Source organism: Triturus cristatus, chromosome 3_1 (genome assembly GCF_964204655.1).
Source record: "Triturus cristatus chromosome 3_1, aTriCri1.1, whole genome shotgun sequence".
Classification (NCBI taxonomy): Eukaryota; Metazoa; Chordata; class Amphibia; order Caudata; family Salamandridae; genus Triturus; species Triturus cristatus.
In genome coordinates this window covers 246,077,298-246,091,717 of record NC_140583.1, presented here as the reverse complement: position 1 = coordinate 246,091,717, position 14,420 = coordinate 246,077,298, and the positions used below count along the sequence as shown (strand labels likewise).

At 42.5% G+C, this 14,420-nt stretch overlaps 1 protein-coding gene across 2 annotated transcripts in view; it reads right to left on the bottom strand.

Annotated features, from left to right (window-relative positions):
- Positions 1-8,445, bottom strand: part of CLK3 (CDC like kinase 3) — a 272,328-nt gene extending 263,883 nt beyond the window's left edge. Inside the window, exon 1 of one of the 2 annotated variants that reach the window (XM_085643786.1) lies at positions 8,283-8,445. The gene's annotated coding sequence lies outside the window, so the exon portion shown is untranslated. The remainder of the gene's footprint in view (positions 1-8,282) is intronic. The other variant, XM_085643787.1, reaches the window with a different exon arrangement.
- Positions 8,446-14,420: the final 5,975 nt, after the last annotated feature.

Sequence of the window (14,420 nt, the reverse complement as noted above, 5' to 3'; positions counted from 1 at the left end):
GAAAAGCTGGAACAGCACTGAAGTTGTACTGGATGTGTAAAAAAGGAACTGAAAAGGTTACCGGTTGGCCATGGTCAAGTGTTGTTTGTGCTTCACGTGCTTTTAAGATTGGTGAGTTTGTTAGCATAAGGTTGCAGAAAAATCCTTGAATGGATATTCTTGGCTTGAAGCAAGTGAGGACAGTGGGCAGGTACGTAGTTAAGTTATCAGATGGAAATGTTTGGAATAAAGGAAAGTTGGGAGGAAATGCTGGTGAATTTTAAATTCTGATTCAAGGGTGATGCGATGTGTCTTCCAACTCTGCCGGTTGTGGATTTTATAAGAGGAGGATACATACACCATTCTAGTGACAACTAACCCTGAACACTATTGCTTCAGTGGTGCCTCCCAACCTATCGAGCTGTCATTCATCACCAGGATTAATGCCCGTGGAGGATTAAATGATACACCCCTCAGACTGTTCTTGCTCAACAATCATGCCAGCGACTCCTTGAGAGACTAGGTCAGACGGAACCACACCTTCTTAATCATCAATGTTGGACATCAATGGTTTAAAATGGTTGTAACTATGGGTTTTAGATAACAGCGAGCCCAAGGCATTACAAAGACACTGAATCCTTGCCATTCCCTCACAACAGCAGTCATTTTCACCGAGAGGAATTTTAAACGAAACTGTGACCCAACCATTCTTTTTTGAGGAAGTGATACAGTTTCTGATAAGGTATGAAAATCAGCTCATATAAATACCATATGTGTAGGTTGAAGGTGTGGTTTGTGTTTGTTCAGGAGAAAATTATGCTGTTAAAGAGTTAAATAATCCACTTTCTTTGCAGATTTGAAAAAGAAGCAGCGGCAATCAGCTGGTCATCCAAATAGGGATACGAGTTTATCCCTTCTTAATGCAAATTTATAAAGAAGGTAGCTAACTCTTTACTACTAAACGGAGGGAACCTGGAGATCACAGTGACCAGCATTATTTAATGTCAATAGGCATCTGGTTTAGAACACCACAAACATATTTGTTCTCTTCAGATATCGCCGAGAGGGACTGCATGATGTAGAATACTTGGGTGTAAATGCGGTTAATAAATGTCTACCTGTGCAGGCAGTACACAACCAATGTCATCAAACCTAGGGTAAGCCGCTATAATCATATCCCACTCTTTGAGAAAGCTGTGTGGGTACACTGCCATTTCTACCTCCAGCCGTAACATATGGCCTTTGCCCTCCACCCATTTACTTAGCTCTGCTACCAAATTCCCGATGCCTTGCCCCTCAGGGTTTTTACAGCCGATAGATATCGGCAGTCTAGTTAGGGCCAAAACCAGGTCAATTACCCTGATTGTCATCTTCACAGCCTTGAACCATGGTAATAAACCCCAATAAGCTAACTGCCAGGGATTTCCCTATCCTTGGCCAATAAGAGAAACTGTACTATTCTCTGTCAGTAGTGAGGGAGCCGGAGACAATCCCAGACCATAAGGAAGAAACCTGCTCCCTCTTCTCCACATCGGGGACATTCGGCCCACACAGCAGGGAACATGTGATTGATTCCCTTGGGGGTTATGTAAGCTGTATGCACGTAATGGTATAGTGCGAGTCGAAATCCAGTCTCCTGGGAAACTTTAGAAGTACATCTCAGCACCGAATCTCACTCTACTTCACCCAAATTCACGCCCAGGTCTTCAAACCATTAGCGTTTCAATTCTACCAGTTCTTCTTTCAAGAGTTTAAAGTGACGAGCGACACAAAAGGGTCACAGCCCTTGTTCTGCCACCCAACGGGTATAATCTGTCAAACAATTATGTACGGGGTACTTCCAGTTTACCTTGTTTCAACCACTTTCAGTGTTGCTAATAATTCACCATGTAACAAAGTTGCTTTCGGGGATGTTGCTTTCTTCCTGAAACTCGCTGAACTACATGCAGCTCCCATTTCTTTATAGCTGTCCCACCGTAACAAGCCTACGTGCTTCCCAGTTCCCACAGTTTGGGAGCCCGGCAATATATTTTAAGGGGATTTTTGGGTACAGTGGGGCCACATGTGCGCCCTCGGAAACAGATTACCCAGGCTTATTGAAGGGTTCTCACCAATATATCTGCACCTTTTAACTACTCTTTTCTGCATGGATCAGGAACAACTGAGTCAATATCGGCATATGTGGGGTATCTGCCTCCCTAGTAGCCAACAGTCAGCCCTCCATCTGGGCGCCCACTGGAGTTGGACAGCCAAATAATAGAAAGTGAAATCCTGGGCTGCCAATCCCCCCTCATCCACTGGAAGTTCTGCACCCTGCGTCTACTACTGAGCTAGATCAAATCTTTGAGCATTAGATCCATTTCATGAAATAATCGCACAGGTATCTGTATGGGTAGAGATTTTTTTAAATATATAACAGGCTTGGGAGGAGGACTATCTTAGTGAGAACTATTTCCCCATCACCAGAATTTGTAGTTTATGCCAGAACTTGACAAACTGGCATAGCAACAAGAATGCTGCTACAACGTTTCTCCCCAACAGCCCATTTTCTGTCCTGAAGATGCACACTCCCAGATATTTTATGGTGGTTAGTTACCAATGTATTTCATGCCCTACTTCCTGTGAATACTCGCCCCTTGTGTTCTGCATCAAGTAAGCAAACGATTGACCCCAGTTCATCTTCAATCCTGGCAGTTTGCCCTGCGGGAATAGCTGGTTGAAAGACATGACACTGCCAGGAAAGACTATAGGGGTACTGGTCACTACTGTTGGCTAACCCTCGCCACCAGGATATATGGAGTCCCCTCTGCACCAACTTGACATCACAAAACCGGCAAGGGTATGCATCAACTGATCCTGAAAAGGAGGGGGAATGGAGATTTCACTTCCTGATCCTCCAGTCACCCACCATAAAATTCGACAGTAAAGAAGTTGGGTGAAGCGGGTTTTTACCACAAAGGCCCGAGCACAAACACTACTTGTTGTCACTGTAAATGCACCAACACATTACTGTGTGTTACTCATATGTACTTGAAGCGGTACAGTTCTCCGATATAACTGCTTCTTTTTGTTGTTACTTCTTTCTTTGAGCTGTAAACAATAAAATAAGAAAATGTTTTGTTTAAAAAAAAAAGCCTCATCACATTTTGCTTGGGAATAAACCCTTTTTGGTCTAGGTGAATTAAGTCCTTTACTATGGGGAGGAGCCCATTTGCCAATATCTTTCACAGGATTTTACCAAAAGGAAGTACCTGATATTGGTAATGCTGTTCTAATATGGCAAACATCAGGAATTTCTGATGGCTCTACCATTTTGGTACACAAAAGTAGGCATCTTTCAGATCCAGGGTGATTTGAAAATCTACTGGATGAATAACGCAAGTATAGATTGCAGTGTTGTAATCTTGACTGTAGTTTTTTTTTTATTTGAGTTTTAATTTACAACCTGCTACCCCACGATTATTAGAGGTTAGTTAAGAGCCGGAACACATTGATTCATGCCACCGCTGCAATATGCAACGTGTCGGCTGAGGCATTACAGTCCGGTGGGATTTACACAAAGCGCCGCTTACAACTGAAATTAACTTTTACCCAGTCCAGGAGCACAACATTACAAACCTAACTCAGTATCCAACAGAAACCAAAATAGAAAGAATGAGTTGTCAAAAGCAAGGTTAAAGCTAGGAAGCAAGGCTACTGAATATGGAAAATGAAAATATTTTATAGAACAGCTTTGTAAGCCTGTCCTCGAGTAACAACATTCACTACAAGATAAAGACTGCGATAAAGAAGAAGAAACAAATGGAGGACAGAGGAAATGGTAATATGTGGTGCAAGCAGAAATGCTGACAATAGAAAAGGCACTTTCACCCATGCCCAAAAGTAACAGATTGGACATAATCATCTACAAGGTACCTAGTTAACTCAATCAAAATAGAACAGCTATTTTATCTCTCGCCCTTCACACATATAATCCACATATAGATAAACCTACCAGACCTTCTAGCCCCTATTCAATTGCATTCCACTTATCTGTTGGCAAGCCAAACAATGTAGTCCAATCAGGCAAGTTGGATAAATTATTCCAGACCCTACCGCTGTGCGGGCAAACGGGGTACTGTGCGTTTATTTAATAAGCAACACTATCTTCCATTTGATTATTTACACTATATCAGCAAATTCCATCTCATACATAGTCCCCTAGGTGTCTTTAAGCATCCTCTCCTGCATGGCGATAGCTACATCCTATTCCTCTGCAGCCTTCCCTGATGTAAATACTTAACTTCCCTTTGTGCCCCACGTGTATTTTGAAAAGAAATCCTTGAAATATTTAAATACGGGCCATGCACAGTAATGGGGGGGGGGGGCATCACTTCTCGAAGGAAAATTAAGCATCCGTTTATTAAAAAGGTGTGCTGCTTTTGTTGGGTCTATTTTCAAGAATGTACGGCAATCCCCATCTCTTGGATTGTGCATGGCCAGACCAACCCTGCTAGTGCTTCGGTGCCCCATTGAAGGCCTGTAGCGCTTTCAAAATGCAATTATTTGAATTTCCCACTTGCACGCCATATCAGTACAATTTTCTCCTGTCACCTACCGCACCGAATCACGATGCTTCACATCACGGTTTCCCATATCTGTACCATTTCTCTCCTCCATTGTTATCTGTGTCCATCTTCCAATTCTATCATAACACTAAATTGGTATACATTCAACTTATCCCCCTTTCTGTAGTCTTCCCTCATCTCTATAGCACCATACGCTTTAATTGAATCTCTCCATCAGCTCTATGGAAATATCTACAGATGTTCAATACATACTTTCATATTACTGCACCCAATTTATACCAGGGGTCTCCAACCTCTTCTGTAAGCCTAACATATTCAATGAAAATGATACTGAGCTACTCATTATAGCGTTGTAATAGTGGCCACATCAGACAAGATTACATTAGAGAACACCATAAGCAAGATTACCAGCAGTGATCACATCGGTGCATCAGGGAGGGTTACCAACAGTAACATAAACAAGCATTGGCATAGCCAATAGGTCTCGCCTTTGGGACCTTATAAGTGCTTAGCCATGCAACTGTTGCATAACTAAATACTTATAAGGTCCCAAAAGCAAGACCTATTGGCTATGCAAAGCGGCCATGCAGCCGCTAAAGTGAAAGTGATCGCGATCACGATCAAACATTAAAGAGGCCGTGCAGCCGAAAGTGAAAGTAATTGCGGTATAGCGCGGCGCGCGCGCACATGCACTGTAGCTCTAGGCTGGCCTGGTAGCACTTTTTGGAACCCTCTCAATAAGTCTCGCCAGACCAGCGAATGCGCTGGGTCAGGCGAGACCTAAAAAGGCTTGGTCAATGTCCAATGCCTGTACATGGGTAATACGTAACAGGCGTTGTTGTAACGGCCCTGGCAGTTATTATTGACATATTAGCTTCAAATTTATTATGGATATTCAACAATTTTTCTCCAAACATCAGCTTAGGAGTTCTGAAACATTTTCAATGATGATGTACACATATTAATTCATGTAAGCAAAAGCTTCTAATTTAGTAATCCGGGCTACACACAAAAGAGCTACTTTTAGCGAACTGGAGAGCTACCAGTAGCTACCGAGGTATTCGTTGGAGAAGCTGATGGAGCGGGTAGTACAAAATTTTGTATAACCCCCCCATTTCTGCATGTCCATACTAATTAGAATAATCTATTAATTGTAATAATATTAATGTGTTTTGAGTGGTACTTAACCAACCTTACTAATGTATGAATTACACGTGGGATTTGCATTTTGAATGGCTAAAATAATTTGTAAACTAATTGACGTACGCACGCTAATACTAGAAAAATAGAATATTGCATGATATATGTTGCTTTTGTGACGTAATTGTAAGTTGCACCAGATGACATCATTGGGTGAATATAAATGCTTTAAATGTCGCCATTATGTTAGATAATTACATACACATAGGGGAATTAGTGAGGGTGAAACATTTTATTCGTTATTTCCATGTTTTAATTACTTTTTGTGTTTGTTTCGCTTAAGTTGACCGATTGGGCCTATGACAAAATGGACGACCAACGTACACGACGAGACAGCTACCATTCCATGAGGTTTCAGACCAAGAGTGCATGTCCCAGGCTCCTGAACAAGTGGCCTCAAGATGACCTACACAGCCTGTACCTGAGCAAGGTCACGACTGGACTTTTGCCAAGAGCTTTAACAAGGGACAATTTTGACAAACCGGATGGATCATGTCTGACATCATAGACTTTGGGAAAGCGAAACGGACGATCTTAACCAACCAATCATAAGTTCCCAAAACTTACTTTCGTTACATTTAGTCATCAATTTCATTATCAAAAGATGGTAGAATAGTGAGTTGGGCGGACCTTTTCCTTTTGCCTGACGTTATGCTGATGGAGAGGACAGTGACACTGCAGGACAGCTGTTTCCCTGAATCTTTGACAGACTAAATTGCTGCCCAATTTCCTGATGAACAGAGGACTCTTGAACTGATGGGCATTGATTGATGCGTACACGCTTATGGTCCAGACCCAATCTTTGGGACTGTAGCATGCTGCATAATGACTTGATTGACTTAGAGGACGACTAATAGCCAGATTAGGTAAATATGGTGTTCCGTGGTTTAAATAATGATTTACTAAATTCTTACATTAGATAAACAATATTATTGATTAACAAGCAAATGTGTTATGTTATTTATTGAGAAGGAATAGATTAAGATTTGAATATAAATGAAGGATGGAGGATTAAAATCACTTTTTCCAACTCAACTAATTGATCCATCGGCTAAGTGGAAGGAATATCTCGAGGTTCAGGTTTTTAGATGTGCTGGATTAAGGATATTTAGTGTATGTTTATGTAAATACATTTCCTTTAGGTTATAAGGTATTCCTTTCATGTCAGCGTTTGGAACACTCATCTCTCCTGTAAGAGCAGACCAATGAAGTGTGAGTGTTGGTGTTATGGGCCCCACCAATGAATGCATTGAGTGAATGCGTTAGTGTGATATTTGGTCTGTGACAAAGGGAGGATTTGAAATTCCACGCTGCAACAAAGCCTGGTTTATACCTTCCATAGCCAACAACATTTTCCCTACCTGGGTTTTCCCACTACAATAAGTATTTGCATCACGTTTATACGACATATGTATATATCTTGCTTATATCTTGCTTAAGTGTCTTTATTGCACAGAATACAGTGGTAAAAAAAAAATTCACAAGCGACTGTGAAATATGGATTTTACTGTCATGACAGCCCTCAAACCACTCTGCAGAGCTTTACAGTTGACAGGGCTACCAGAATTCAAAACTCAGGTTACCTTAACTTAAGACTAAACAAAAATGCAAACTAAAGAGCACATTCTCTATATTTCAACCATTTGCACCCGAAATCTGCAAAATGTGTGTCAAATACAATAAATCTATAACAATACTGTAAATGGTGCAGCCACAAAATCGCATACATCAAATGGCTTTCACCACTGTTTTAGCAACAATTTATGTAAGGTAAACAAAACCTAAACATTCGAATTCCTGAAAGTACCCGTTGGTATCTATACTTTGATGAAAACGGCTCTCTCTGGTCAACTATCCCAAAATAGACAAGTAATACAAAAAGTCAGTAATGTCAGTAACATGTTACACCGTGCTAAACGTATACTGCCATTTCAGGGGTATTGTGACATTTACAAACAACTCAGCCTTTGGATTTAACATGCTAACCGAAGCCCTTTGAGCAATACTGCACGATATATATCATCTCCCTCCACAGGGATAACTCAGGCTCCCACCCCTCTCCGAATACGGCCTAGATTGTTTTTTATGTACTAATATGCGTTTATGCCGGTAACATCTAAGTACTCCTCAACAAACAATTCCTTTGTCATGTACACACTGACAGGCATTGCTTTATAGTTGACAGTACTTTCTATGGTGCGATTCATGTAAATACGTTTATTAAGAAAGGGTAAGCTGCATATGGGACAATGAAAATGACGTAGAATAGAATTGCTGAATGGCACCACTAGGCGCCTATGCAATTTCCCCATATGCTTGCATTCGGAAAATAAAGACACGGAATCACTGGGGCTCGGAGTTGGTCCTATGCCCTAGGACGGACCAACACCGAGCCCCAGTGATTTAGTGTCTTTATTTTCCCAACATGCACTTTATTCGCAGTCTCGATCGAGCAGAGCCGAGCCTCTCCCAGCCGTGATATAACCCCTTCCCCAACCAGCGGCCCACATCTTCTCAAAAGAGCTCCACACTCACTTCGGTCCACAAAATAAACTCCAAGATGTTCGTGGTTCTTCTACGGACCCCGGGAAGTAGCGCTGGAAGCTAAAGGCCCCTCTAGCGCCTCTCAAACCCGGTTACCACCAGCCTCAATCCTCGGAAGACATGGCAATGACGTCAAAGAGGCGCTCCCTCTGCCGAGGACCATAGAGATGGCCAGCGAGTCGAGAAACAGGTGTAGCACAGAGGAGCGGTGAGACGGCCATTTTGAAGCTGTGCCGCATACGGTTTTCAGAAGGAATGATACATGACGGATAGACGAAATAGGTTTAAAACCTTGTAGCGAACCGAATGAGTTAAAACAAGAACTCATTCATTAGATTAAAAATGAGCTTTTCAAACGTAGTCATTCTTCGTGATTTTATTAAAGGACAAAGTGGATTGATTAGCGTGGTTATTTTATCCACACATTATTGTTTTTCTTACATATTGTTAATTTTAATATGACGCATCACCACTGATGATGGTTGCTAAATGTACACGTAAATAAAGGGACTCGGCACGGTGAAGAGGCGAGCTCTGTGCCCCTGCGAAACCAGGAGGCCATTTTGAAACGCACCTGTTTACTTTTCGCCTTTGTATATAACAGTGCGCAGCCGCCGTGAGCTGCGCGCAGGCGCAAATCACTTATGTACTGTGACTTCAAATTACATAATTCGATGAGACTGAAACATTTCCTTTATATCACCTGCAAAGCTTTTAATTCTATCACGGTCAGAAAGACGACAGTTTCTGCATTTTTTTCTCTTTACTTCCATGATCAGCACTATTAACAAAGTAAAAAAAAAAATCACTGCAATATATGCATGAGGACCAGATGGGAGGAGGGAAGTCTTAAAGAATGTATTGCAGCCACAGCACCTTCACCTTTCATCATTTGCTTTAGACTTCAAAGTGCCGTTTTGTGTTTTAGGAGCACTATGGGTGCCCAGGGTTACACAAATCTACTTGGGTTTTAAGGTTTGGCTTGACAGTACAGCTGGCATGGGACCTGAAGTGATCAACAAAAAATACATTTGAGTCTGCTTGTTCCATTATCTGTATGAGCATTTGTTGTTTTCGAAGTGTTATTGATAGGTGCTTAGTCATTAAGTGATTTGCACAGAATGGTCAGCGTTGTTGCCGAGACTCAAACCCGGTTCCCCAGGTTCCGGGTTGACCACTTAAGCCGTAAGGCTACATCCTTGTTGGTTGAAGGCTTCAAGGTTGGTTGTGATAGCTGGGGTTTGTTGTTGAACTATATGTTTAGGTTTCCTAGAATGTTTAGGTTTGGGTGGTCCAGATGGGTGTTGGTTAATGTATCCAATAGGAAATATTTAAAGTTGGCATTGCTGTGTGATGTTATGTATAGTAAGAGGAAGAAATAAGTAATAGTTGGATGAGGTGACATCTTATCATCAAGGATTCACATTCGTCATGGTTAGGTTTTTAGTTATTTGTAGAGTTTTTTTCATGGATGACAGCCAGATCTCCTTCAATTTTGCCAATTTGATTTTTGTTAATGATGTTGAAAATATGGAGGGATGGCTTTGTGATGTGGGTGCAGCATCTTCACAGAGCCATGTTTCTGTAATGAAGCTGAGACCGTGTGTTGTTTCCTAGAGTAGACCAAAGATGTTAAAGCAATTTTTGTTGTTCATGGATCCTGCGTTGAAGAGTAGGCATTTTAGTTATTGTGTTTCTTTCTTCTTCGTGCTCTGTACCATGGGGTGGAGGTAGTTATGTTATTAAGATTTCTAGAGTGCTCTGCTACCCTGAGGTGTCCTGGCGCTATTCACAACCTGCCAGAGAGGAAAACTGAAACAGTGGACTAGAAGATCATCTAGGAGAATAACCAAGTTTTTAATCCCTTCCTAAAGGGAAGAAGTTCTGTAGAGTTCCTAAAATGAAAAGGAAGACTGTTCCATGCCTTAATGGCGCAATGGCAAAAACTCCTACCACCCCTGTTGAAGATTGCATTAATCTCTTTGCATGAGCTGAAAGCCATTTTGTACTTGGCAGCCATTTTAGTTAGCTATGTGCTGGACATTTGCTGTTTCCCTCTCCCAGAGTCCTGCACATGCGTAGATGTGCTTAGCTAGTAGAGTGCACCTGTTCCTAGTATAGAACTGTCAGGCTGTTCTAAATGATGTCAGCAACTTATTACTCCTCCTACTTGTTGACTGTGCAGTTTCTGTATGACCATCTATGTGCATAACTCTTCTCATGTGTACTTGTGCCGCCTTTTTCAGCCCCTGTGTGGGTATAAAAGGACCATGCTTCTTCTGTTCAGTGTGCTACTTCACTCAACACCGAAGGGTGCTGTGTGAATGTCGTTCCACCTCATGAGGTTTATTAAACTTTGTATTTTCTATTTCAGTTTCTGTGCCAACTTCTTCCTATTGGTCTGAGGACTCTGTGCAGAGAAGGGCGAACCCCTTGCACTGGTAGTGTAGAAAATAGGCCTCAGCTAGGCCTACCAGTGCAAGGGGTTCGCCCTTCTCTGCACAGAGTCCTCAGACTATTGGAAAGAAGTTGGCACAGAAACTGAAATAAAAAATACAGAGTTTAATAAACCTCATGAGGTGGAACTACATTCAGACAGCACCCTTCGGTATTGAATGAAGTAGCACACTGAACAGCAGGGCCATGGTCCTTTTATACCCACACAGGGGCTAAAAGAAGACGGTACAAATATACTTGAGAGGAGTTATGCACAGATATGGTCATACAGAAACTGCACAGTCGACAAGTGGGAGGAGTTAACAGTTTGCTAACACTGGTAAACATATCCTGACAGTTACATGATACTAGCAGCTGCAAACTCAACTGGGCATGTGCGGAAGTAGAGAATACTAAATATAGTTTGTTGCTAGGCAGATTACAAGAGCAGTCAACACTAAGGGAGGACAAAGCACATGGTGAGCACATGGCAAACAAAATGGCTGCCAGAAATACAAATGGATTCTACAACATGGACAAGATAGCCTCTAAATACCAGATGGATTCCGCTAATGCTAATCCAATCGCTGCCAATTTACAACAGACGACCCTTTTACCATTAGCTGAAGACATCTGTTCCTCTAAGGTAATCTAAATATGTATCACTTACATCTATTAACATTATTTCGGCCACTTCTTTATTCAACATTTGTTGAGCCTTGATCTCTTCAATATTCCTTTTAACAGGTATACAAGCAGAAATGCAAATGGAGCAAAGCATTGGACCACATTGAATACATACACAGCATGTAAATAAAACAGTAATAATTATACACAAGATAGTTAATAGCTTCCAGCCCCAAGCAGAAACGAGAGTCCAGAACCATCCAGCTAGAGTCCAAGTACCAGTCTCTGGATGAATTTCTGCAGCAATCTTATGCAGTTTTGATATTGCGTCATATACTGAAGGTGAGTGATCCGGTATGAATACACAACAACTGCTACCGATGATGCGACATGCACCACCTCGATCAGCCAGAACAACATCTAGAACCATTTGATTCTGGAGGGCTACAATCCTTGCAATTTGCAGCTCCTCTGTAATATTCCCAAGCGCCAAGGCTGTCTGATTGGTAACAGCTTCACAACTCTAGTCAATCGTCTAATTTTCCTACTGTTTAATGCAGCTCCCACAAAGAAGAACAAACCCAGATTAAAATCAACATACTGTTGTAGAGTGGTATCTGTTTGGTCTACTTCGTCAACACTTATTGTCCTTTTATATCTGTTTTTAGAGATATCAGTAAATAACTTAAAGTCTCGGTGGTAGGATGCAGGTGCCAGAAACACAGGGGGCAATAGAAAAGATACATAGCATACGCCTGACCATCCAACCGGTAGGTGATAATATCCGTGGCTACCACAGATAAAGTAAGTATTGGGTGAGGCTATGAAAGTGCTATTATTTGTACCCTCAATAGGCAGAATCACAGTACATTCACTTTTCCCCACTGGAATTCTTCCAACACTGCTTACACATAAATCTGCTTTAGCTCTAGTAAAAGAAATCACAAATTGTTTATTACTAGGAAAAGTTCTCATATTTGTGAAAATATATGGCGTTGAAACATTGTCCGGTTGATACTCTTCCCATTCCCATTTAGTCCCGTTGGCTTGAGGATAGCCATCTTTGTCTTGGTAGCATACTTTATTGAGGCGAAAAAGAAGCCCGCCTACTGTACGTTTCCCGGATGCAAACAAAAGCGCATACCAAGCTTGACAAGAACCATTATGAGAAAAGGGAAGAGGAATAAAAGGTGTTCCTCCTTTCTTCTGATGTGCAGGTATCATCCCACACACCCAACAGTTGGTAGTATTCGTGGCATTGTGAGTATGATGCAACATCTGAATGAAGGTATTATTCAAGTAGGATTGTCGATGCTTCCGTTCATGATAGGGAAGCGTGAAGTAGTGGTGTTCAACTGGTACCGGAGTAGTGGCAATCAAAAGTTCTCGGGCAGGAGCCACCTTCTCAACGAACCAGGTTATTACTGCTACAGCCACCATAGCAACAACAAACTCCATAGTACAAATGATCTTCCTCTTAGAAACAGTGGATCTCATTGTGGACATGATCAGCTTATTTGTCAAAACAACCGTTGGAGCTCTTATCCCTGGGCAGCCGTTGATTTCTTCACCGAGGGTCAAGACGGGTGTCGCTACACTACACAGAACTGATCCCCCCCCCTTGCCACATCGGCATTCCGTTTCACTAACCCAGGGAGGTTGCTCAACCAGTCTCTTTCGATGATGCAGGCTCTTTCCGTGGTCTCAGTTGGTATCGGGATACTCCAGGAATCGTGTGGTCCGGGAAGACTTCCTCAGGTTCGTCAGGTGATATGGCCTGGCCTTTCTCTGTATCCAAGATGTCCCGATGGTCGATCAAAGCAACAGGATCCACCAAGGTAGACGGCACTTTCTTGCAGTGGGTGGAGTGCACCCAATTCCTCCTATTCGTCACTCGAACCACAGTTCTCGTCGATAGGAGCACCGGCTCCGGGCCGCGCCACCTTGGTTCCAAGCTGCTCGACCTCTGGAACGATTTGATCATCACCTGATCTCCAGGCCGGAGTCCATGGCCTTCACCTGCAGACCTGTCCGGAAGAGCTTCTCGAACCTGTTGATGAATAGAGACCAAACTGTCAGTCAATTGTGCTAAATAGTCACTCATCAATATACACGGTACGTCGTGTAAGGGACGTGGCTTAGGAATTCCCCAAATGTTCATAGGCCTGCCGAACACCACCTCATAGGGAGTAAGGCCAGACCGCGAATGTGGCACTGATCTAATGGACAACAGTGCCAAAGGTAACGCGTCTGGCCATTTCAGGGATGTGGAGGCTAGTATTTTCGCCAATTTTAATTTAAGTGTGGCGTTATACCTCTCCACTAACCCTGCTGATTGTGGATGAAAGGCGGCGTGGAACTTTTGTTTTATTCCTCACCCCTTCAGGACGTATTCGACAACTTGCCCAATGAAATGGGGACCGTTATCACTCCATAAAAATGTACAAACACCAAATCTAGGAAAATATTCCTTCAAAAGCACCTTTGCAGTGGTGAGAGCTGTATTGTCCTTCGTAGGGTATGCCTCGATCCACTTACTGAAGGCGCAAACCACTACTAGGACATACTTTAAGTTATTACAGCGCTCGAGCTGGATGTAATCCATTTGCAAGACTTCAAAAGGTGCAGTTGGCGTAGCAAACCCTCCTGTTGGAGTTTGTGTCCCTTTTCCAGGGTTATGCTGAAGACAAATCAGACAGGACTGTACCATCTTTTTAGCTGTGCCGGCAATTTCTGGATGCTCCCAAACTTGCGTAAGCAATTTCGTTATAGAGGAGGCTCCAACATGTGCCGGCCCATGTGCCATATGAATCATAGGTTGTAAATAAGCTGTCGCCAATCTCCACGTACTCATCTCTTGATTCCTCCAACAGCCCTCATCATCCAATGTTCCTTCCTTGGACCATTGCTCAATTTCTTCTGCAGAAGCAGATTTCTGCATATCTAGCACTTCCTGCCTGGTATCATGCCAGCGTTCAGCTTGTGACTTTACTACATACATGGACGTGGTGCTTCGCTGCATGGCAGTTTCACGGGCTGTTTGGTCTGCAAAAGCATTGCTTCGCC